We start from the raw sequence: 23387 nt of genomic DNA, 5'->3' as shown, positions 1-23387 counted from the left end.
CAGGAAGCAGCAGCACAAAACAATCTCAAGGAACTCTACATGACCACCAGGAAACTAGCGGGGAAGTTCAGACAGAACAACACACAAATCCGGAATAAAGAGGGACGTCGCCTCACCACAAAGGAGGAACAACAACCAAGGTGGACAGAGCATTTCAGCGAGCTGTTGAATAAACCACAGCCCGACCAAGTAATAGAGATCCCACCAGCAGCACATCAACTCAAAATCAATTGCGCCCCCCCAACAAGATCTGAGGTAAAGAGGGCTATCATGATGCTCCGACGTGGCAAAGCCGCAGGGCCAGATGAAATCCCAGCAGAGGCCCTACAGGCGGATGTTGAAACTACAACCACTATGCTCCACACACTCATCAGGAAAATATGGGAGGAGGGAGAAAACATACCAGCAGACTGGAAAGATGGACTTATTGCTGTCATCCCCAAAAAAGGAGACCTTACAGATTGCAACAACTACAGAGGCATCATGATGCTATCAGCACAACGCAAAGTGCTAAGCCGCATCATCTTAGAAAGACTACGGAAAGGGGTTGATGAGGAGCTCAGAGAAAATCAAGCTGGTTTCAGAAATGGAAGATCATGCATTGACCAAATTGCTACCCTTAGGATCATTATAGAACAATCGAAAGAATGGAACAACCCGGCTTACGTACATTTCATAGACTTCAAAAAGGCCTTTGACAGCGTAGACCGGAAGCTATTATGGAGCTTAATGGCACATTACGCAATACCCCATAAGTTCATCAACATCATCAAAAGCTTATATCAGGACATGCAGTGTCAAGTGCTGCACCAGGGATCAACACAGAAAACATTCACCGTGCTCACTGGGATGAAATAGGGATGTCTGCTTTCCCCCTTTCTATTCCTCCTATGCATTGACTGGATCATGAAACAAACTACCCACAATAAAAAGACAGGCATCCAATGGACTCTGACAGAACAACTAGAAGACCTGGACTTTGCTGACGATATTGCTCTACTTTCACACAGTCACCAACAGATACAGGAGAAAACTCAACTACTCGAAAAAACAGCAGCAGGACTGGGACTAAAAATAAACGGAGCAAAAACCAAAGTAATGCGAGTAAACAGCAAAAACACAAACCCCATCAACCTCAGGGGCTGCCCACTGGAAGAGGTACACAAATTCACATACCTAGGAAGTGTAATTGCAGTGGACGGTGGAACGGAGGAAGATGTGAAAGCAAGAATAGGGAAAGCAAGAACAGCATTCAACATATTAGATAAGATCTGGAAAACCAAAACCATTTCACTCAATACTAAACTCAAAATCTTCAACTCCAACGTCAAAACAGTGCTGCTATATGGATATATGGATCAGAAACATGGAGGACCACAAAACACACCACCGCTAAACTGCAAACCTTCACAAACCACTGCCTAAGACGCATCCTCAGGATCATCTGGCCCAACCGCATCAGCAACATCAGCCTATGGGACCGCACCAAACAAGAAACAATAGAGATACAGGTTTTGAGGAGGAAGTGGAGCTGGATAGGACATACCCTGAGAAAAAACAACATGGCTATAACCAAACAGGCGTTAACATGGAACCCACAAGGCAAAAGAAGCAGAGGGAGACCCAAAAACAACTGGAGAAGGAGCACAGAGCTGGACGTCAAGAAGATGGGACTGACGTGGAAACAGCTGGAGAAAATGGCACAAGACAGACGAGGGTGGAAACTCTTCATCGATGGCCTATGTTCCGAAAGGAATGAAAAGGCCTAGTAGTAGTAGTAGAAGCGCTGAATGCAGACCTTGTACTCTATGGGGTGAGCCCGTTGAAAGTCAAGCAAGAAGACTTTACAAAGCAGTCGCTGACCTTTGCTGCCATCAAAGACGCCATGTGGACTTCCAGAAACTTGCTGGTAAGGAAGCACAGACAGATCCCCCCCCCAGCCCGTGGCTGTGCTCCAAATGGCTGCAGCAACTCTCACAGCTGCACACGGCAAGCCTAGGAGACATCGACCTGGTATTGCAGTACCTCCAGGAACGGTGCACCCTCTCGACTGGTCAAATCAATAGTTCATATGTTAGAAAACCATTTCAATCCGTTCGCTTCATTCTTACAGGATTAAGCAGTCAATTATGACTTGATGGGGTCTGATCTAAATGTAAGATGTTAGGATTTGAGGCTTTCCCACCAAACGGTTTGCAAATAGGTTCATTTCTCGAGGCTTCATGTGCACACAAACCCCCCTGCTGGTCAAAAGGAGTAGTTTATTCCATTAATGAGAATTACATTCACCTTTATATTTTGCTTCATTTAGCCTGATCAAAATGAATAAAACTTCTCTCTGTATGTGCATTCACGTGTAACATTGAAGGAGGTGGACGTGTGTTTCAATATGTAAATAAATGCCATCGTTGTCTTTTAAGAAGCTAAAAGTTGATGGAACACATTTTTTTTGTAGGGATGCTGTGTTTTAACAAGGAAAGACTGATGTGCTTATGGATGAAGATGACTTGTATTTGTTATTGTGCTTGTGAACAGTAAAGAGGAGTGCTTGTGCAACTGAGGGGGATGGTTATTGGTTTTTATTCAAAAACAATATTTTTTGCCAAATTACAATAGACTGACATGTGCCCATTCAAATGGGTACCACGAGAAATTAAACTTCTCTGTTTATGTGAACATGTTCACATATGTGTCGGTATGAATTATGTGACAGTATGACTGTTGCACGGAGCATGATATAGGCAGTTATCCGTTGCGATATTGATATTTTAACAGAGAAAGAAAGCTCCGCTTTCGCAGAGCATCAAAAAATTGAGATAGATTCTTATTGTTCCTCCCCACGGAAATCTTGAGTAAAAGGCCAAAGATTTATTCGATCTGAAGAGAAATAAGAGTGAGCTGATAATATGGGGAGAAGTTTATGTTTAATGTACCATGATATAGTGAGAGCCCTTCTGGTTGCTAGCAGGTCTTTATTCTCCCGCCCTAGAAAGGCTAAGAACATCAAGCCCGGGTGGAATGAATGGGTAGCTGGCCACCATGCAGAGACCAATGAGGCCCACATGGCTTGGGTAATAGCTGGTATAAAAAGAAAATGAATGCCAAGTACAAATACGGTACATCAATAAGCAAGAGCATGCCCTAAGTGCTCACTCTATGGGTGATAATCTGCTTAATAATGATGTAATTAATTTTTGGAAAGAGGTAAAATCCCTGAACAGGGCTAAAGCAGCTCTCCCATGTAACATAGAGGGGGTAACAGATCGTGTGAGCATCACTGACCTCTGGAGGCAGCATTGTTCAGTGTGAAGAGGAAAGTATTTGTTTTAATCGTCATGAGGTGTCTATTGCTGGAGGACAACTTTCTGACAGAAAAGCCAGTGGTCTGGATAACATCACAGCAGAGCATTTAAAGTTAGCTGGCCCCCGATTGACAGCGCTGGTGTCTCTCTGTTTCTCATGGCTTGCTGACTCACGGTACTCTACCTGACTCCATGATGTCTGTAGTTCTGGTCCGTTATAAAAGACAAGGCTGGTAAAGTAGGATGTATTGCTAACTGTAGACCAATAGCTCTAGCTAGTATACTCTCCAAAGATTTTGAAAAATTACTTCTTGACAGATTAAGTGTATATATAACTACCGTATTATTCGGACTAAAAGTCGCTCGGAATATAAGGCGCATTAAAGATTAAGATTAAAAGATTAAAGTCCCAATGATCGTCACACACACACCTGGGTGTGGTGAAATTTGTCCTCTGCATTTAACCCATCCCCGTGTGATTTTAATCCATCCCCTGGGGGAGAGGGGAGCAGTGAGCAGCAGCGGTGCCGCGCTCGGGAATCAGTTGGTGATCTAACCCCCCAATTCCAACCCTTAATGCTGAGTGCCAAGCAGGGAGGCAATGGGTCCCATTTTTATAGTCTTTGGTATGACCCGGCCGGGGTTTGAACCCACAACCTTCCAGTCTCAGGGCGGACACTCTACCACTAGGCCACTGAGCTGGTGCTCAGCCATAAAATGCACAATAAAGTGAAAAAAAAAATATATATATATATAAGTATATATATTTATTACTCTTTGCGAGTATAAGTCGCATTTGGGGGAAATTTATCCGAAAAATCCAACACCAAGAACAGACATGAACGAGCAACAACAGGCTAAATGATAGGTATACTAATGTGACATAAACACAAACGAAGAGCTGAGGACGGGCCTGCCGTAACATTCAGAGTTATTCAAATAACTATTACCGTAATTTTCGGACTATAAGTCGCTCCGGAGTACAAGTCGCATCAGCCATAAAATGCCCAAAAAAGTGAAAAAAAAAACATATATAAGTCGCTCCGGAGTATAAGTCGCATTTTGGGGGGCAATTTATTCGACAAAACCCAACACCAAGAACAGTCATGAACGAGCAACAACAGGCTAAACGGTAGGTATGCTAACGTGACATAAACACAAAGAGCTGAGAACGGCCCTGACGTAACATTCAGTTATTTAAAAAAAACGATTACATAAATAACACGTTTATAAAACCATCTGTGTCACTCCAATTCATTAAATCCAATTAAATCCATCGATCGGCCTTTGTCAACAATGCGTGCGCGCCGCTGACGGCGCTTGCACTTCAAAATATTCCACAGGCCCATATAACGATATATAAATTATATATCAAGTAACTATTATATAAGCAATAATGTTATCAAACCATCTGTGTCACTCCAAATCATTAAATCCATCGATCGTCCTTTGTCAACAATGGGTGCGCGCAGCTGACGGCGCTTGCACTTCAAAATATTCCACAGGCCCATACAACGATATATAAATTAGAAATCAAAAAACTATTATATAAGCAATACTATTATCAACCCATCTGTGCACTCTAAATCATTAAATCCATCGATCAAATTCCTCGTCCTTTGTCAACATCGCCGCGCGTGAGCCCTGACGTCAGCCTCGTCGTTATTCCACAGATTTAGGATATAACTATATTGTAACCCTAACAAAGTACAAGGAAAGACGTGGGTTTGGTAAACGGCTCTTTATTTAGCAAAACAAACTTCCAGGCGTGTGGCGGCGTGGACTTCCAGCCACGAAGGTGGAAGAGAGATCCATAGAATAGGACCGGGCGTGCGTAAAAGCCATGACCGAGCCCCATCCACCGTCCCCGGACAGCCACCCGGCCGAGCGCCGGCCCTCGATTTCCATCCACGGAGGTGAAAGAGAGCTCCGGAGAGTAGGAACGGGCGTGCGTAAAAGCCATGTCCGAGCCCCATCCACTGTCCCTGGACAGCCACCCGGCCGAGCGCCGGCCCCCGACTTCAATCCACGGAGGTGAAAGAGAGCTCCTTAGAGTAGGACCGGGCGTGGGTAAAAGCCATAATAATTTTTCAAACCTTCTGTGTCACTCCAAATCCTTAAATCCTTCAAACTCTTCGTCCGCCGTGTCACTTAGAAACAAAGCCGCTAATGATGCCGGTAGTACGTGGGGCATCTTCGTCATCCCGTAATCAATCTTTGTCCTTTATGTAAACAACCGTCGCGCCACTCGAAATTCAAAAACAGTAATCCCTTGCTACATCGCGGTTCGTTTATCACGGTTTCACTTTTTTTTTTTTTCGAAAATTTTTGAAAAAAACACATATAAGTCGCTCATTATTATAAGTCGCCCCCCCCACCCAAACTATGAAAAAAACCGCGACTTATAGTCCGAAAATTACGGTACATAAATAACACGTTTATCAAACTATCTGTGTCACTCCAATTCATTAAATCCATCGATCGTCCTTTATGGAAACGATGCCACGTATGTGCCGCGCCGCTGACGTCTAAATATTCTAAATATTCCACAGACCCATATAACGATATATAAAGTATATATCAAATAACTATCATATAAACAACAATATTATCAAACCATCTGTGTCACTCCAAATCATTAAATCCATCGATCAAATTCCTCGTCCTTTGTCAATAACGCCGCGTGTACGCCGCTGATGTCAGCCTCGTCATTATTCCACAGATTAGTATATAACAATATTGTTTAGCCTTAACAAAGTATCAGGAAAGACGTGGGTTTGGTAAACGGCTCTTTATTTAACAAAAAAAGAGTTCAACGAGCCAACAACTACTGAACTGTAACGATAAAAACATATACAACACACACAAGATGGCGGCGCGTGCACACGCAGCGACCTCTCTCTGTCCCGCCCGTACGGTGTTTTGTTCGTTTAATGAGTGTTTGTCCGAGAGTTTTGTGTGTTCGTCTCGTCGTACTGAGTCGTGCTACAAGTACAGCAGGCAGGTTCTGCTCGACATCGGCGAAAGCGAGTTTTGTGGCGTTCTGGACTTTGAAGCGGGGACATTAAAGGAGCTAGGACTGCTCCGTCCTGAAACGTCGCCGGACTCGCCTGCTATTCCTCCCCCGGTTAGGGAGCGTCTGAAGCGGTGTGCGAGGAGGCTGAAGAGGGGCAAGCGCGGAGGCGTCCGGGCCAGGCTGGCGGCCAACCCAGCTCGCCCGGCCGTGCCTTCCATTCTTCTGGCGAATGTTCGATCGCTGGACAACAAAATGGATTACGTTCGCCTGCTGAGATCTACGAAACGGACAGTGCGTAACTGCTGTGTGCTCGTGTTCACTGAGACTTGGTTGACTGTCAACATTCCGGACTCTGCTGTACATCTGGAGCGGCTAGCGTGCTATCGGGCGGACCGGGCCATTGTAAAAGGGGGAAAATCGCGAGGAAGTGGAATATGCGTCTACATCCGTGATGGTGCCGGGACTCTGTAGTGGTATGCAAGCACTGCTCGCCACTGGCGGAGTTTGTGATCATTAAGTGCCGTCCTTTTTACCTGCCGAGGGAATTTACTGCGATTCTGCTAGTCACGGTATACATCCCGCCTTCCAACATCAAAGGCGACAGGATCGCGGCTCTTAGTGAACTGTACCAGTCTGTCAGTGAACAACAGACGGCGCACCCTGACGGTTTCACCATCTTCGCTGGGGATTTTAATCACGCTAACCTGAAGTCTGTTTTTCCGAGGCTTCACCAACATGTTAATTTTCCAACACGTGGTGACAGCTTCCTGGACCTGGTCTACTCTTCACATAAAGGAGCTTTCAAAGCCGCCCCCCTCCCCCATCTTGGACTTTCTGACCATATCACTGTTATGCTTTTGCCCACGTACAGACAAATGGTGAAAGCATCCAGGCCGGTTCGCAAGCGGGTTAGAGTGTGGCCTGAGGGTGCCTCTGATGTGCTTCGAGACTGCTTTGGCTCTACTGACTGGGAAATGTTTAAGCAGGCGGCCACTTGCAATGATCGGACGGATATAGAGGAGTATACTGACTCTGTTTCCTCTTACGTCGCGAAGTGCATTGATGATGTGACCCACTCGAAATACATCGTGACTCGGGCTAACTGGAAGCCGTGGCTGACTGGGTCTGTCCTCAGGCTGCTGAGGGCCAGGGACAAAGCCTTCAGAGCGGGGGATGAGGCTGGCTTGAGGACAGCGAGGGCCGACCTGTCCCGGGGCATCAAGGAGGCGAAAAGGGCGTTCTCTTGCAGGATTACCGCCCACTTCAAGGACAGCAAGGACGCACGGAGCCTTTGGCAGGGCATTCAGACCATCACGGACTACAAGCCCGCGCCGCAGAGCTGTGAGGGAGACATCCGTCTGCTCAACGATCTCAATCGCTTCTTTGCTCGCTTCGACGCTCAGAACAGCACATGCCCGCTGAAGGCCCCTCTTCCTCCACAAGAGCAGCCCCTGTGCCTCTCTGCTGATAGCGTGAGGAGGGCGCTTGCCGCTATCAACACTCGTAAGGCGGCGGGCCCTGACAACATCCCGGGTCGAGCGCTGAAGGACTGCGCTGGGGAGCTGTCGAGTGTCTTCACGGACATCTTCAACATTTCCCTGCAGCAAGCCGTCGTCCCTTCGTGTTTCAAGGCTGCCACCATCGTACCTGTGCCGAAGAAACCTGCCCCGTCCTGCTTCAATGACTACCGCCCCGTGGCACTGACGCCCATCATCATGAAGTGCTTTGAGCGGCTTGTCATGGAGCACATCAGATCCATTCTACCCCCCACCATAGACCCCTTCCAGTTTGCGTACCGAGCCAAACGGTCCTCTGAGGATGCCATCTGCTCGGCCCTCACCCACCTGGAGAGTAGGGACTCGTATGTGAGACTGCTGTTTGTGGACTTCAGTTCTGCCTTCAACACCATTGTGCCACAACGACTCATCTGCAAACTCGCCAAGCTGGGCCTCAGTACCTACCTCTGCAACTGGCTACTAGACTTCCTCAGTCAGAGACCTCAGGTGGTACGTGTTGGCGACAAGATCTCCGCCAGCATCACGCTGAGCACGGGGGCCCCCCAAGGCTGCGTGCTCAGTCCGCTGCTCTTCACCCTGCTGACGCATGACTGCGCTGCAACCTACAGCGCCAACCGCATGGTGAAATTTGCTGACGACATGACTCTGGTGGGTCTCATCACCAAGGGCGACGAGACTCAATACAGGTTGGAGGTTGACCTTCTGACCACGTGGTGCAAGGACAAAAACCTCCTGCTGAACGTCGACAAGACCAAGGAGATTGTTGTTGACTTCCGGAAGGGTCACACCCGACACCTGCCGCTGACCATCGACGGTGCTGTGGTGGAGAGAGTGAGCAGCACCAGGTTCCTGGGGGTGCACATCAGTGAGGATCTCTCCTGGTCCACCAACACCGCATCACTGGCGAAGAAGGCCCAGCGCCGCCTGTACTTCCTGCGGAACCTCAGGCGAGCGTGTGCTCCTCCGGCCGTCATGACTACATTTTACCGTGGCACCATTGAGAGCGTCCTCTCAGCGTATTGCTGTTTGGGGTGGTAGCTGCACTGACTACAACATGAAGGCCCTCCAGCGCATAGTGAACACGGCTGGTAAGATTTTTGGTGCTTCACTCCCCTCCTTGAAGGACATTTACACCTCCCATCTCACCCGCAAGGCGACCACGATTGTGAGTGATGTGAGTCACCCCGCTCACTCTTTGTTCGATCTTCTGCCCTCTGGGAGGAGGTACAGGAGCCTGCGCTCCCGCACCACCAGACTCACCAATAGCTTCGTACTCCAGGCTGTTAGGATCCTGAACACTCTCCCCCCTTCTGCGTAGCGTCCTGTACTTTTGCGCTATATTCTGACTGTCTGCTGTATGCACACTTGCTCCGTTTTGCTCCGCTTATTTATTTATTTATTTATTTATTTATTTATTTATTAATTATTATTTATTTATTTATTTATTTATTTATTTATTTATTTATTTATTGTGTTATTTGTTTATTTATATTTTATTCATCACTCTTATTATTCATTGTTTGTGCCTTCTTGTTTTTATTTTGTGTTGTTTGCTTGTATGTATGTCGTGTACTATGTCTTGTCACCGTGGGATAGTGGAAACGTAATTTCGATTTCTTTGTGTGTCTTGGCATGTGAAGAGGTTGACAATAAAGCAGACTTTGACTTTGAAAGAAAAAAAAAAAAAAGTTGCTACACGAAATATATCAAATAACTATAACATAAATAGTTCACCGCCACACGGCCCCAAGCACCGGCATCGACTTCCAGGCGTGTGGCGGCGTGAACTTCCATCCCCGGAGGTGGCACTCCCAGCCACGGAGGTGGAAGAGAGCTCCATAGAATAGGACCGGGCGTGCGTAAAAGCCCTGTCAGAGCCCCATCCACCGTCCCCAGACAGCCACCCGGCCAAGCGCCGGCCCCCGACCTTCATCCACGGAGGTTGAAAGATAGCTCCATAGAGTAGGACCGAGCGTGCGTAAAACCCATAATAGTTTTTCAAACCTTCTGTGTCACTCCAAATCATTAAATCCTTCAAACTCTTCGTCCTACGTGTTACTTACAAGCAAAGCCACTAAAGATGCCGTTAGTAAATGGGGCCCTTCGTCATCTTTGTCATCCCGTGATCGAATCCTTTGTCCTTTAAGTAAACAACCGCCGCGCCACTGACGTCACTTGCAGTTCAAACTACAGTAATCCCTTGCTACATCATGGTTCGTTTATCGCGGTTTCACTTTATTTTTTTTTTTTTTAATTTTGAAAATTTGTAACAGAAATCACATATAAGTCGCTCCTCAGTATATGTCGCCCCCCCTTACCCAAACTATGAAAAAAACCGCGACCTATAGTCCGAAAAATACGGTAATGACAACACACAATACAACACAACACAACAATACTTACCTTTCCTTTAAAATATTTTTCTCTACCTAACACAGACAGATAATGGGAGAATGTGTCACAATGTGAAGGAGATGTATTGGGTAATGCAGAAACAAAACAAAAACTATTATTTATTGTTAGACACATTATCCACTAGGCTACTTTCCTCTTGACATTCATTAAATTGACAATGAAGGGACTTGAACCCCTTAATCTTCTGATCCAAAGTCAGTTAACTTCACTTGAATCTAGGCTGTAGATTTACTGGATATGCTCAAAAATCATTGCACTGCTATCACTTGTCAGAATTTCCTGTATGGCTATCTGGCCTAATGGATAAGATTTCAAATCTAAACAGATCTTCATGTCTAGTGTACCATCAAATTGAAAGAGGAAAATATAGGTAAACTGTTTGTGTGCTGTTTTGATCTTTGTTGTGATGACCCCAAATGTCATTGACAAAAGCCAAAAGAAAGAGGCAAATTTTTCATCTTATGTACAATTTTTAATTTGTTTCTCTTGACTCCAGTCGAGCAACTTGTGCTTGCTGATATTCACAATCCCTGCTTACTTTGCTGCCCTACCCCTTAAAAGAAGAAAAAGTTATTTTAGTCTGAGCAACCTGCTCCCTACTGAAAATAGGGTTTCCAACTAAGGTTTCAAACTGTGGCCAGGGTTTCCAACCGGGGTTTCCAACGAGGATGAGGGTTTCCAACTAGGGCTAGAGTTAGGACTATATAAAAGTATGCCACGTGTGAGGGTCGAAGTCACGACCTTCAGATTATGAGACTGACACGCTACCACCTGCGCCAACGACGCTATGTATTTGCATTTTGTGCAATTGTTTTTTACTGTAAAATTGATTCAACCACCGCCCATTTTGATCAAACTTAACTAGGCTAGGGCTAGGATTTCCAACTAGGGCTAGGGTTTCCAGGAAGGGCTAGAGTTAGGGTTGGATTATATATAAATTACGCGCCGTGTGAGGATCGAACTCTCGACTTTCAGATTACGACACTGACGCGCTACCGCCTGCGCCAACGAGACTTTCTGGCACCTGTCTTAAAATTCTATTTTACTGTAAAATTGATTCAACCACCGGCCATTTCCATCAAACTGAACTTCATCGAAAGAAAAAGTTACTTTTGTCTGAGCATTCTCAAACTTGGGTTTCCAACTGGGGCTAGGGTTTCCAACAAGGGCTCGAGTTAGGGTTAGGACTAAATAAAACAGAGCCCCGTGTGAGGGTTGAACTCACGAGCTTCAGTTTACTAGACTGACGCGCTACCGCCTGCGCTAACGAGGCCGTGAATAGTTGGTTTTACAAAGCTATTTTACTGTAAAATTGATTCAACCACCGGCCATTTCAATTAAACTCAACTTCACAGACAGAAAACTTTATTCTATTCTGAGCAACCTCCTATCTTCTGAAATTGACAATGATTTTACTGTGGACTATGGAAAACAGCGCCCCGTGTGAGGGTCGAGCTCACAATCTTCAGATTTTGAGACTGATGCACGACCACTTGCACTAACAAGGTAATATGTCAATTGCATTACAATTCTCTTTTACTGTAAATTGATTAATCCACAGGCCATTTATGTCTGTAACAATTGTGAACTTCACTTGCCACAAAAGGCTGCAGTCATCAGAAGTCGTTGCCATGTTTCACTTGGTACAGTCTTTCACATGGCTATGTGGCCTAATGGAAAAGGTGTCTGACTTCAGATCGGAAGATTGAGGGTTCAAGTCCCTTCATGGTCAATTTAATATTCATATGAGATCAATGACTTTATTTCAGTCTGAAGCAACTCTTGTATACTGTCAGAAAGGGTTTTGGTTTCTGATTTCTTTTTTTGTTGTGCTGACTCTCCCCAATCTCCGTTTTCAGTGCAGCAAAGTGACAAAAACCAAAAGAAAAAATGCTTTCTCTATTACACACTAGGGCCAGCGTTTCCAACTAGGGCTAGGGTTTCCAACTAGGGTTCCAACTCCGGGTAGGGTTTCAAACTAGGAATTCCAACTGGGGCAAGGGTTTCCAATTAGGGTTTCCAACTTGGGCTGGGGTTTCCAACTAGAGACAACATTGGACAGCTGCCACTTGTTGGGAACCTTTAAATGTTTAGTCTTATCAACGAATGTGTTTCAGAGGCTAGATTTAAAACGTGGCTGCTGGTTTTCGTGAACCAAACCCATTAAAAAAAAGTGAAAGAATGAAACAATTCGTAATAGGAGAAGCCTGGTTAGCTCAGTTGGTAGAGCATGAGACTCTTAATCTCAGGGTCGTGGGTTCAAGACACACGTTGGGCGTCCCTGCTTGTTGGGAGCCGTTGAATTTTTAGTCTTATCAAGGCCACACTTAAAAATTGGAGTCTTTCACATAGCGATGTGGCCTCATGGATAAGGCGTCTGACTCCGGATCAGATGATTGAGCGTTTGAGTCCCTTCATAGTCAATTTAATGTTTCATGCTTTAGAAATCAAAAACTTGACTTCAGTCTGAACCAACTCTTGATTGATTGATTGAACTTTATTCATCCCACAGCGGGGAAATTCACTTGTCACAGCAGCGCATATGAGTGCAAGAATAATACGAGTGCAAGAATAAAACAAGTGCCAGAATTACAAAAAAGGGTAAATAACAGACAAGGATAAACACAAGTGCTGCTAGTAGAGACGAAACACGAACACCCAGGAATTTGTAGTTCTCCACTACCTCAATGCCCAATCCCTGGATGTTCACCGGAGTGAAGATGGGTGCTGTCCTCCCGAAGCTCACAATCAACTCCTTCGTCTTGCTGGTGTTCAGCTGAAGCTGGTTGACCTCACACCAGCTGACAAAGTCCTTGATGACCAATCTATATTACAGATCGTTCCCCTACGAGACATTTCCAACAATGGCCGTGTCGTCGGAAAACTTCTGGACGTGGCAGTGAGCGGTGTCGTGGGTAAAGTCTGAAGTGAACAGGGTGAAAAGGAAAGGAGAGAGCACCGTACCCTGGGGGACACCAGTGCTGCAGCGCACCACGTCGGACTCACAGCGATGTAACCTCACATACTGCGGCCGGTCGGTGAGGAAGTCCGTTGTCCATGCAGCTAGGCGCTGGTCCACACCCGCCTTCTCCATCTTCACCTGAAGCAGTGACGGCTGGATGGTGTTAAAAGCGCTGGAGAAATCGAAGAACATAATCCTCCCAGTGCTCCTGTTGTCCTCCAGGTGAAGCAGTGTGTGCAGTAAATAAATCACTGCATCGTCCACCCCAACACCAGGCCGGTAAGCAAACTGCAGGGGGTCCAGCTGCGCTCCCACTAATGAACGCAGGTGACCCAGGATGATCCTCTCCATAGTCTTCATCAGGTGGGAAGTCAAGGCAATAGGCCTGAAGTGGTTAGGCTCCTTGGGGCGCGGCACCTTCGGTACAGGGACCACGCAGGAGGTCTTCCACAGTCCTGGGACCTTGTTCAGGCTCAGGTTGAATGGGTACCTGACCACACCACTCAGCTGTTCCGCACAGTCCCTGAGCAGTCTCGGCCAGATGCCGTCTGGGCCCGGGGTCTTCCCTGCCTCGATCTTTCTGAGGTGACTCCTCACCTGAAGATCTGTAAAGGAGAGGGGGATGTCGGAAGACCGGGGCGATGGAGTGGAGACAGAAGAGTGACTTCGGGGGGTTGAGAGGGGGTTGGTGAGCTGGCGTGGGGGCTGGAGTGTCGAAGGTGGCAGAATGAGGTGCGGAGCGAGGTGAAGGGGCGGGAGGGAGGCGGAATCAAATCTGTTGAAGAACAGATTGAGTTCATCCACCCGGTCCTTGTCCCCATAAGCTGGTTTCCGATCAGCCCCTTTACCATGGCCCGAGATGGACTGCAGACCCCTCCAATGTCAGTTTTAAGTTCAACAAAAACCAAAAGAAAAATGCCAAGTTTTCTCTGTTGCAGATGTTTTGGTGAGTTGATCACTAAAACTAAAATGAGGAGGCCTGAAAGCACTGCTTTTACAATTCAGGAATATACAAACGTTTTGTGTGCCAAATCTTCATTACAGCCAATAGCAGAATCCTGATTAAAGGTACAAAAAGACAGGCAATGACTATGTGTGTCCGCTGGTTCTTCTCTGCAACACAGGAAGTTTGCATTAGCAGGGACACTACAGTTGTGCCCATCGTCAAAAGGCAGCCCCCAACTACCACATGAGTAGCCGACAGGCCTGTTCTAAAACAGCTCACTGATGAGGACGTATTATTTTCAAGGAATGTTCTAGAAGTAATCGTTGTTAAAAAAAAAAGAACATGTGATGGTGGTACTTGGAGATCACTGTTTATATATACACACACAAATATACGTATATATTGAGTCTAGGGAGACAAATATACCGCAAACTGTGGGTAGGTGTCAGGTGATGAGCCACAGAAGAAATCACAGTTACCAAAGATGACAAGCTTCATTTTGAAGCAGAGCTAAACATCAGGGATGAGAACGGCAAATGAAAAAAAACACTGAAAAGTAGCCAGGGTATGGGGTATGCCCCCCCCCCCCACTTGCCGCAGGGGGCCCCTGGGGGCCGCAGTGGGCCGGGGGCCACTTGACCCAATTGGGGGATGCAGGGGCCACAGGCCCCTATTGGGGGCCACAGGGCCCACAGGCCCCACTTGGGGGCCGCAGAGGGCCAGGGGCAATGCCCCAGAGGGGCCTCAGGGGGAAAAGCTCCCTGGAAACTCCTGCATTTTGGCAGTATAGCAACCCCAAAACCATTAATTTCATCACTCGATCTCAACAGTTTTGTTAAAAAAATATTCCTGCTTGGTGGGCTGCCAAGGTGAATATAATACAGTCAAGCCTCGGTTTTCGACCACAATCCGTTCCAGAAGGCGGTTCGAGAAGCAAATCGGTCGAATTCCGAGTCTATTTTTCCCATTACAAATAATGGAACATTTTTAATCCGTTCCAAGACTTTTTAAATTATTTTTTCATTTGTGCATTTTTGTCCGAACGCGCAACAGTAGCGCGTTGCAGACCGCGTAACTGCACCGCGCTGGTTGCATTATTGTGACAGAGCCGTCACTGAAATTTAGAAAATATTTTTAAACTCCTGATGTACTTTCCAATATTCAAGTGGACCTAAGTGCGCAGGGAGCTTAATATATTCAGATCGCGCAACCGCAGCGCGCCGGGCGCTCACTGTCGCATTGCTTTAAAAGCGTCTTTGTGTTCCGAGTTGTAAAATGACGCTGCTCTCGAGCCATGCCCATCTGAAGCAGTTCGTGATCCCGTTTGACTTGTCTATTTCCGTGGCACGATCCTCGTCTTTTTTCTCTAAAACCTTCGGCATGCTGGCTAAAACTTTTGCTAATCAGGCAAATGAGTAGGCAAATGATGTGACGAAAGTAGCGCCAAAATGCTGCCGAAAATAATTCAGTTGTTGTCGCAATACTGCTGCCAGCCCCCCCATATAAAAACAATTTTCGCAACGGATCTACACGATTCACAAAAATGATACTCCGCGGAAGATTCTCATCCCTGCTGTGGTATTATCGTATGTTGAAACTATATTATATAGCAGGGGTCTCAAACTCCAGTCCTCGGGGGCCGCATTCCTACATGTTTTCCAAGTTTCCCTCGTTAAACACACCTGATTCAATTATCAGGCTCTTGCAGAACGTGAGGATGAACTGATCATTTGAATCAGGTGTGTTTAACGAGGGAAACTTGGAAAACATGTAGTAATGCGGCCCCCGAGGACTGGAGTTTGAGACCCCTGTTATATAGTGTGTTATTGGAGGTCTCGCATAATTATTGACAGTTGGGGGTGCTGTGGTGCACCAGGTTATTGTACTGCTATGTGAGACACGAGTGGGGAGGAAATAAAAAGTTGCTGAATAAAGAAGTTGCATTAGCCCTCATCTCTACTCCGTATAAACACAACATGGTGTCAGAAGTGCTGTGAAACAGTAACCCACATGGAGAAACGTCCACCGCGGAGGGAAAGGACGAGACGGGTGAGGAAAACAAATGAGTGACGGAGAAGACGAGCGGAGTGGGGAAGGAGCTAGCATGATGGCTAACACAGCCAGCGCTACGTTTAGCATTCAACCACCGGAGCCCTTTGATTTTTCCAAGCCGCACGAGTGGACAAAATGGATAAGGAATTATGAGAGATTCCGTCAGGCAAGCAACTTAACAGCAAGCTCCGAAGAAAATCAGGTGAATACCTTGATATACTGTATGGGAGACGAAACAGATGACGTTTTGAGAGGCTTGAAGGTCACTGAAGCAGACCAGCGTGACTACATTAAAATGAGAGAGGGTTTCCACTCGTTCTTTATAGTAAAAAAGAACATTGTTTATGAACGAGCACGCTTTAATATGCGAAAACAGGAAACAAATGAGACTGTTGATGCATTTGTCACCACTCTGTATGCATTAAAGTTAAAGTCCCAATGATCGTCACACACACATCTGGGTGTGGTGAAATTTGTCCTCTGCATTTAACCCATCCCCGTGTGATTTTAATCCATCCCCTGGGGGAGAGGGGAGCAGTGAGCAGCAGCGGTGCCGCGCTCGGGAATCAGTTGGTGATTAGCTGAACACTGTAATTATGGGACATTGCATGATGAGCTAATCAGGGACAGGATCGTGGTTGGACTGGCTGACACACGGCTCTCAGAACGCATGCAAATGTAGAGATTTGAATCTTGAGAAGGCTATTAACATGGCTAGACAATCTGAGGAGGTTAAAAAGCAGCAAAACACACTGAGGAGTGACGCCAGTGGGGTAAAGCAGATGGATGTTTGCTCTGTAGACAGAGTATGTAAAGGCCGAAAGCAAAAAGAAAAGCCAAGATTCAATAAGTTCAAAAGTAATGGAGCTAAGCCACTCAGCAACATACACCAAAAAGGCTCCCAGTGCTACAAATGTGGTGGCGCCCTGCCAACGATGCCAAGTGCCACACGTGTGGAAAAAAAGGTCACTACTCTTTCTGGGCTCAGTGACATCAGATAGCCATACATGGACTGCTGATATAACCATAATAGATAAAAATGTCACCTTCAAACGCGATACTGGTGCGGATGTTACTGCTGTATCACAGACTGAGTTTAAAAACATATTTTCCAACACAAAGCAGCCTGTTCTCAAAAAGCCAGAAAAACCCTTGTTGGGTCCAGGACGGATTCCACTGGACGTGTCAGGGTTCACCAGACTGCAGCTGAGGAAAGGAGCCAAGCAGACCATGGAGAATGTTGTGTTTATGTTGTTCAAAACCTGAGCACGCCATTGCTCGGGTTGCCAGCCATTAAAGCCCTTGGCTTGCTTATCCGAGTCGACAGCATAGACAAGGAGACCCTCAAGGCAAGTTACCCCAAGTTGCGCAGCGGTCTGGGTAAGCTACAACAACCATACACCATAAAGCTCAAGCCAGGTGCCGTGCCATATTCAGTAAAAAAAAAACAGGAGGATTCCACTACCTCTGGTGGGTGAAGTCAAGAGAGAGCTCCAGCGCATGGAAGCTCTGGGCGTCATCAGCCGGGTGGAGGAGCCAACTGATTGGTGTGCCGGCATGGTGGTCGTGCCCAAAAAGGACAAAAGAAAGGTGCAGTTGTGTGTGGATTTAACCGGCTTGAATGTGTATATGTGCCGTGGAAAATACTTTCTCCCATCTGTGGAACAAAGCCTGGGAACGCTTACTGGAGCAAAACTGTTCAGCAAGTTGGATGCCAACTTGGGCTTTTGGCAGATTCCATTAACGGAGGAGTCAGCCAAGTACACTACATTCATAACGCCCTTCGGACGGTTCCACTTTAACCGCCTTCCATTTTGCATCGTTTCTGCGCCCACACATTTCCAGTGCAGGATGGCGGAGATCACAGAGGGGCTCAACAGTGTGGTTTGTCACATCGATGATTTGTTGGTGTGGGGGCGGGACCAGGAAGAGCATGACACTCGACTTAATGCCGTGCTACAAAGACTAGAAAAAGCAGGCATCACACTGAATGTGGACAAGTGTGAAATCTCCAATAGCGAAGTAGTCTTCTTGGGCCATATCATCACAGCCGCAGGCATCCGCCCTGACCCAAGAAAGACAGAGGCCATCACAGACATGACAGAGACCACAAATGCTAGTCAATTAAGGAGTTTTCTCGGCATGGTCAACCAGCTGGGAAGGTTTATTCCCCAGCTAGCTGAAAAAGATAAACCGGTCCGTGACCTCTTCTCAAAGAAAAACTGCTGGGTCTGGGACGTAGACCAGGCAGCAGCGTTTGAAGACCTAAAGAAAGCTCTGTCCTCTCCTCCGGTGCTGGCTATGTATGACCCGGGCAGAGACACCAAAGTATCTGCTGATGCATCATCGTATGGGTTGGGGGGTGTAATTCTCCAGAAATGGGGTAAGGATGGAACCCTGTGGCTTACACATTACGGTCACTCACTGAGCAACGATACGCACAGGTGGAGAAGGAGGCTCTGGGCCTCACATGGGCCTCACATGGGCCTGTGAACGGTTTCGGGATTTCCTCATCGGAAAGGAGTTTTGCCTGGAGACCGACCATAAACCCCTTCTCAGCCTGCTCGGAGCCCAAGCACTGGATCTTTTGCCACAGAGAATCCAGGGTTTCAGGATGAGGCTGATGCGCTACTCATACTCCATCGTGCACGTACCAGGAAAGTCGCTTTGGACAGCAGACACACTTTCACGTGCACCTGTAAAATCACGCATGTCCACTGATGACCAGGAGCTGATGGAGAGCACAAACATATTTGTGGACTGTGTCACTGAGAGTCTACCTGTCAGCTCATCATATACAGAAAACCTGAAAGAGCAGTTGAAAGCCGACAGTGTCTGCTCGCGTGTCATGACCATGTGCATGGAAGGATGGCCAGCACATGCAAAACAGGAACCAGCGCTGAAAAACTACTGGCCGGAGCGAGCTACATTAACAGTGAAAGATGGCTTACTGCTAAAGGACACACGACTGGTAATACCTTCTGCAATAAGGAACGACGTGCTATTCAAATTACACGAAGGACACTTAGGTGTCGTGAAATGTAAAGCACGTGCACGTCAATCTGTGCGGTGGCCGGGACTCAGCCAGCAAGTGAACGAAATAATACTGAACTGCAGGACATGCATACAAGAGCGACACAACCCAAAAGAGTCACTCATGCCATCAGGGTGCCCTGAAAGACCTTGGCAAAGGTTAGGAACAGAACTTTCTACACAAGAGGCAGAATAATCCTCTAAGGCATAAGTGTCAAACTCTGGCCCGCGGGCCAAATTTGGCCCGCAGTGTAATTCTATTTGGCCCGCGAGGCAATTTCAAATTAATATTAGAGCTGGCCCGCCGGTATTATACGGCGACAGCACTGTAACACCGCATTCATCGCTTGTACTATAAATCCCATAATTAAAGATTAAAAGTCCCAATGATCGTCACACACCTGGGTGTGGTGAAATTTGTCCTCTGCATTTAACCCATCCCTGTGTGATTTTAATCCATCCCCTGGAGGAGAGGGGAGCAGTGAGCAGCAGCGGTGCCGCGCTCGGGAATCAGTTGGTGATCTAACCCCCCAATTCCAACCCTTAATGCTGAGTGCCAAGCAGGGAGGCAATGGGTCCCATTTTTATAGTCTTTGGTATGACCCGGCCGGGGTTTGAACCCACAACCTTCCAGTCTCAGGGCGGACACTCTACCACTAGGCCACTGAGCATAATGCTCTGCTGTTGCTTTGGCCCCCATACGTCCGTTCATGGCTCTGCCTCATGCCCATATAAGTAGAATCCATGTTCATCTTTTCCCAGAATGCACCTGAAATTTTCAAGATGGCGCTGCCTAGATTCGATACTATTGGCTTCCGAGCAGCAGTCCACAAACCAATTGCTCTCCATGTTTGGTAGCACTTACCTATGTGAGCAACTTTTTTCCTCAATGAAGATGACGAAAACTTCTCACAGGAGACGTCTGACTGACAAACACCTTTGTTCGATAATCACGGTTTCCTCAGCTCAAACCCTAAGCCCCCGACATTGATGAACTGGCATCCAAGAAAAGATGCCAGGTATCTGGCTTGGCCGCATCAGAGTAGATCAGTGTGTCGCAAAATGAGCAGTAAATACATTTTCTATGCACTTTTTCTTGCTACTCCAAGGCCTGAATGGTTGATTTATTCATAGTTATGTTATTTTATTTTCAAATTTATTAGCCTGTGTAAGAAGCTAATTTTGACATTTACCTCAGAAGGCTGCAAACAGAAAGGAGGCATTCAATTTTTATTTCAATTTTATTTAATATGCCATTGATATGTTTTATTATTATTATTACTATTATTGTTATTATTAGTATTATTAGTGTTATTATCAACTTGATTTTGCACACCTGCACTTTTAAGTTATATAAGCCTTGCTTGTTCAATATTCATTGTAAAATCAAAACTTGTTTGATTCCATATTAAAAGGTTAATTTGTTCAACCTTGGCCCGCGGCTTTGTTCAATTTAAAATTTTGGCCCACTGTGAATTTGAGTTTGACACCCCTGCTCTAAGGTCTGACGAAACAAAGGCAGTCTACCCTATGATCTCTGGAAAAACGGAGATGTGGTATTATCGTATGTTGAAACTATAATATTATATAGTGTGTTATTGGAGGTCTCGCATAATGTTGACAGTTGGGGGCTCTGTGGTGCGCCAGGGGCATTCGTAAGACACGAGTGGGGAGAAAATTAAAAGTTTCTGAAAAAAGAAGTTGCATTAGCGTTCATCTCTACTCCGTATAAACACAACAGTGGTGGACTGCGTCCGCGCCCTCCCCTAGTTTTACTGTTTAAAGCAAAAAGTAAGCACAGTAGTACGCACATGGAGTTTAGGTCTGCGGTGCTGTGACACACTGAACGCTTTTGAGCATGTTACTAACTGTACTCTGGAACTGTGCATTTGCTTGCTAAACTGTATTAACCAAATGAGTCAATGCAAAATAATATGTAATTACCACGTTCCTGACTCGTTACATGATATGAACGTATCAAAACCTTTTTGTCGGCTGTATGTCGGTCTTTTTGAAGAATGCGCCTGATTGTTGTTCCTCATACATCAAAAGTATGGATTTCTAGAAAACAACTTTTACTTCTTAAAGTAAAATGACGGATTTATATTCAAATGTCAAATATCGAACGCCACCATCGCAGTGGAGGTGAATTACACTCCAAACAATGCCAGCAACGTCAAAAGCCTCAATTATTTGCGACACAAGAGAGATATAGAGCAGTGGTCCCCAACCTTTTTTGCGCCACGGACCGGTTACATGTCAGAAATATTATCGCGGACCGGCATTTATATAAATAAATAATACATTTATATAAATAAATAAATAATACATTTATATTAAATATATAAATACGATGAAATAAAATGATACGACTGACATAAAAATAAGTACAAATGACAAAAATAAAACTCACCATTACGTTGAATTAGTGGAAGCACCGAGTTTGTTTCTCAGAAACGAGCCGGTCCCATCTAGACGTAATCGGAGACAATGACACCCGAAGTGATTAAGGTTTGTCTTTTATTGCAGGATGCTTGGTCTCCATGTGTTGAAGCAGTTTTGAATGCTTCATTGCCTGGTTAGTTAGCCTGTCGCCACATATTAGCTTTGCGGGCTCGACTGGGGAAACATTTCACGTGACCGGGACGAGTGTCTTGACCTGAATTAATTGATCGTCGATAATTTTTTTTTTTTCTGTGCGGCTTGGCGGCCCGGTACCAAGTGACCCACGGACCGGTACCGGTCCGCGGCCCGGTGGTTGGGGACCACTGATATAGAGCATTTCCGAAATTTGAGAAATCATTTGAGAAATTACGATCGTATTTTGTTTCTCGATTTGTGTTGAATAAAATAATGAAATTTCACATTTTCAAATAAAACACAGAGATGGGATCATTTCCCGTTCTCTCATACCAAAAGTAGACGTACCAAGACATAAAAACTGTTTTTACCTTCAATACTCAAAATAGACACCCAATCGATAGGTGACGCTGTTTGAAAGAACGAGCGCCGTCAGTGTTCGATCCAGTACCTACAATCCTGTGCGCCAACAAGGTTTAAAGTAAGTGAGACATTAATGAACACAAAATACTCGTTTAAACCTTCTATTTAGGTTGAGTCCTTCTAAGTATAGTAAATCTATGAACGTCTATTGTTTGTATTAGAAGGAATGGTTGCTGCAATTTGAGTGTGAGACCGCCTGTGAATTTGATGAGACCAGCAGTGGGGTGGCCCGTTTTGACTCAGATTTTCAGATCACTCGTTTCTCTTCAGATCGAATAAATCTTTCGCCTTTTACTATAGATTTCCGTGGGGAGGAACAAGAGTCTATTTCAATTTTTTTTTCATGCTCTGCGAAAGCGGAGCATTCTTTCTGTGAAAATATCAATACTGCAACGGATAGCCGCCTATATCATACTCCATGCAACAGTCATACGTTCACATAATTCATACCGACATATATGTGAACATGTTCACATAAACAGAGAAATTATGCCGAGTGCAGACAGACAATCACATTTAAGCCCTCGTTTATCAATGCAGTTTAATTTCTGGTGGTACCCATTTGAACGGGCACATGTCAGTCCATTGTAATTTGGCAAAAAATATTGTTTTTGAATAAAAATCAATAACCACCCCCATCAATTGCACAAGCAGTCCTGCTCCTCACTTCAAGGAACACGTACTTGAGCAGATCCGCCGCGCTGTGCTCCCTTGAAACGTGGCTTGACGGACGCACCCCCCACCACGCCGTGGAGTTAGCTGGGTTTCGGCTGATGCGTGCAGATTGCAGCGCGGAGCTCACTGGAAAATCAAAGGGAGGTGGTCTCTGTTTCTACATTAATGAACGTTGGTGTACTGATGTCACGGTGTTGAAAGAGTCTTGCAGCCCTCTCCTAGAAACACTTTTCATAAACTGCCGGTCTTTCTATTCACCACGGGAGTTCTCCTCGATCGTCATGGCGGCTGTTTACATTCCACCACACGCACGTGCGAGTGAAGCCACGCAGATGCTGCCTGACCAGGTGACAGACAGGGAGAAACCTCTACCAAATTCACTAATCATTGTTCTGGGTGATTTTAACAGGGCGAACCTCGCACACGAACTCCCCAAGTACAGACAGCACATAACGTGTCCCACCAG

General features: G+C 46.0%; 3 non-coding genes across 3 annotated transcripts; 1 reads left to right on the top strand and 2 right to left on the bottom strand.

The window, feature by feature from the left end:
* Positions 1 to 2783: 2783 nt before the first annotated feature.
* LOC119138869 lies at positions 2784 to 2895 on the bottom strand. The gene has a single exon (XR_005101272.1). It is a non-coding gene; the product is annotated as a U5 spliceosomal RNA (small nuclear RNA).
* Positions 2896 to 11450: 8555 nt separating this feature from the next.
* On the bottom strand, positions 11451 to 11523 carry trnat-agu. The gene has a single exon. It is a non-coding gene; the product is annotated as a tRNA-Thr (tRNA).
* A 10975-nt stretch (positions 11524 to 22498) lies between these two features.
* On the top strand, positions 22499 to 22610 carry LOC119138866. The gene has a single exon (XR_005101269.1). It is a non-coding gene; the product is annotated as a U5 spliceosomal RNA (small nuclear RNA).
* Positions 22611 to 23387: the final 777 nt, after the last annotated feature.

The sequence above is a fragment of the Syngnathus acus genome, chromosome 19 (assembly GCF_901709675.1).
Source record: "Syngnathus acus chromosome 19, fSynAcu1.2, whole genome shotgun sequence".
In the NCBI taxonomy this organism is placed as follows: Eukaryota; Metazoa; Chordata; class Actinopteri; order Syngnathiformes; family Syngnathidae; genus Syngnathus; species Syngnathus acus.
Note: the sequence above shows the minus strand (reverse complement) of the source record. Positions and strands in the feature narration are given on the sequence as shown.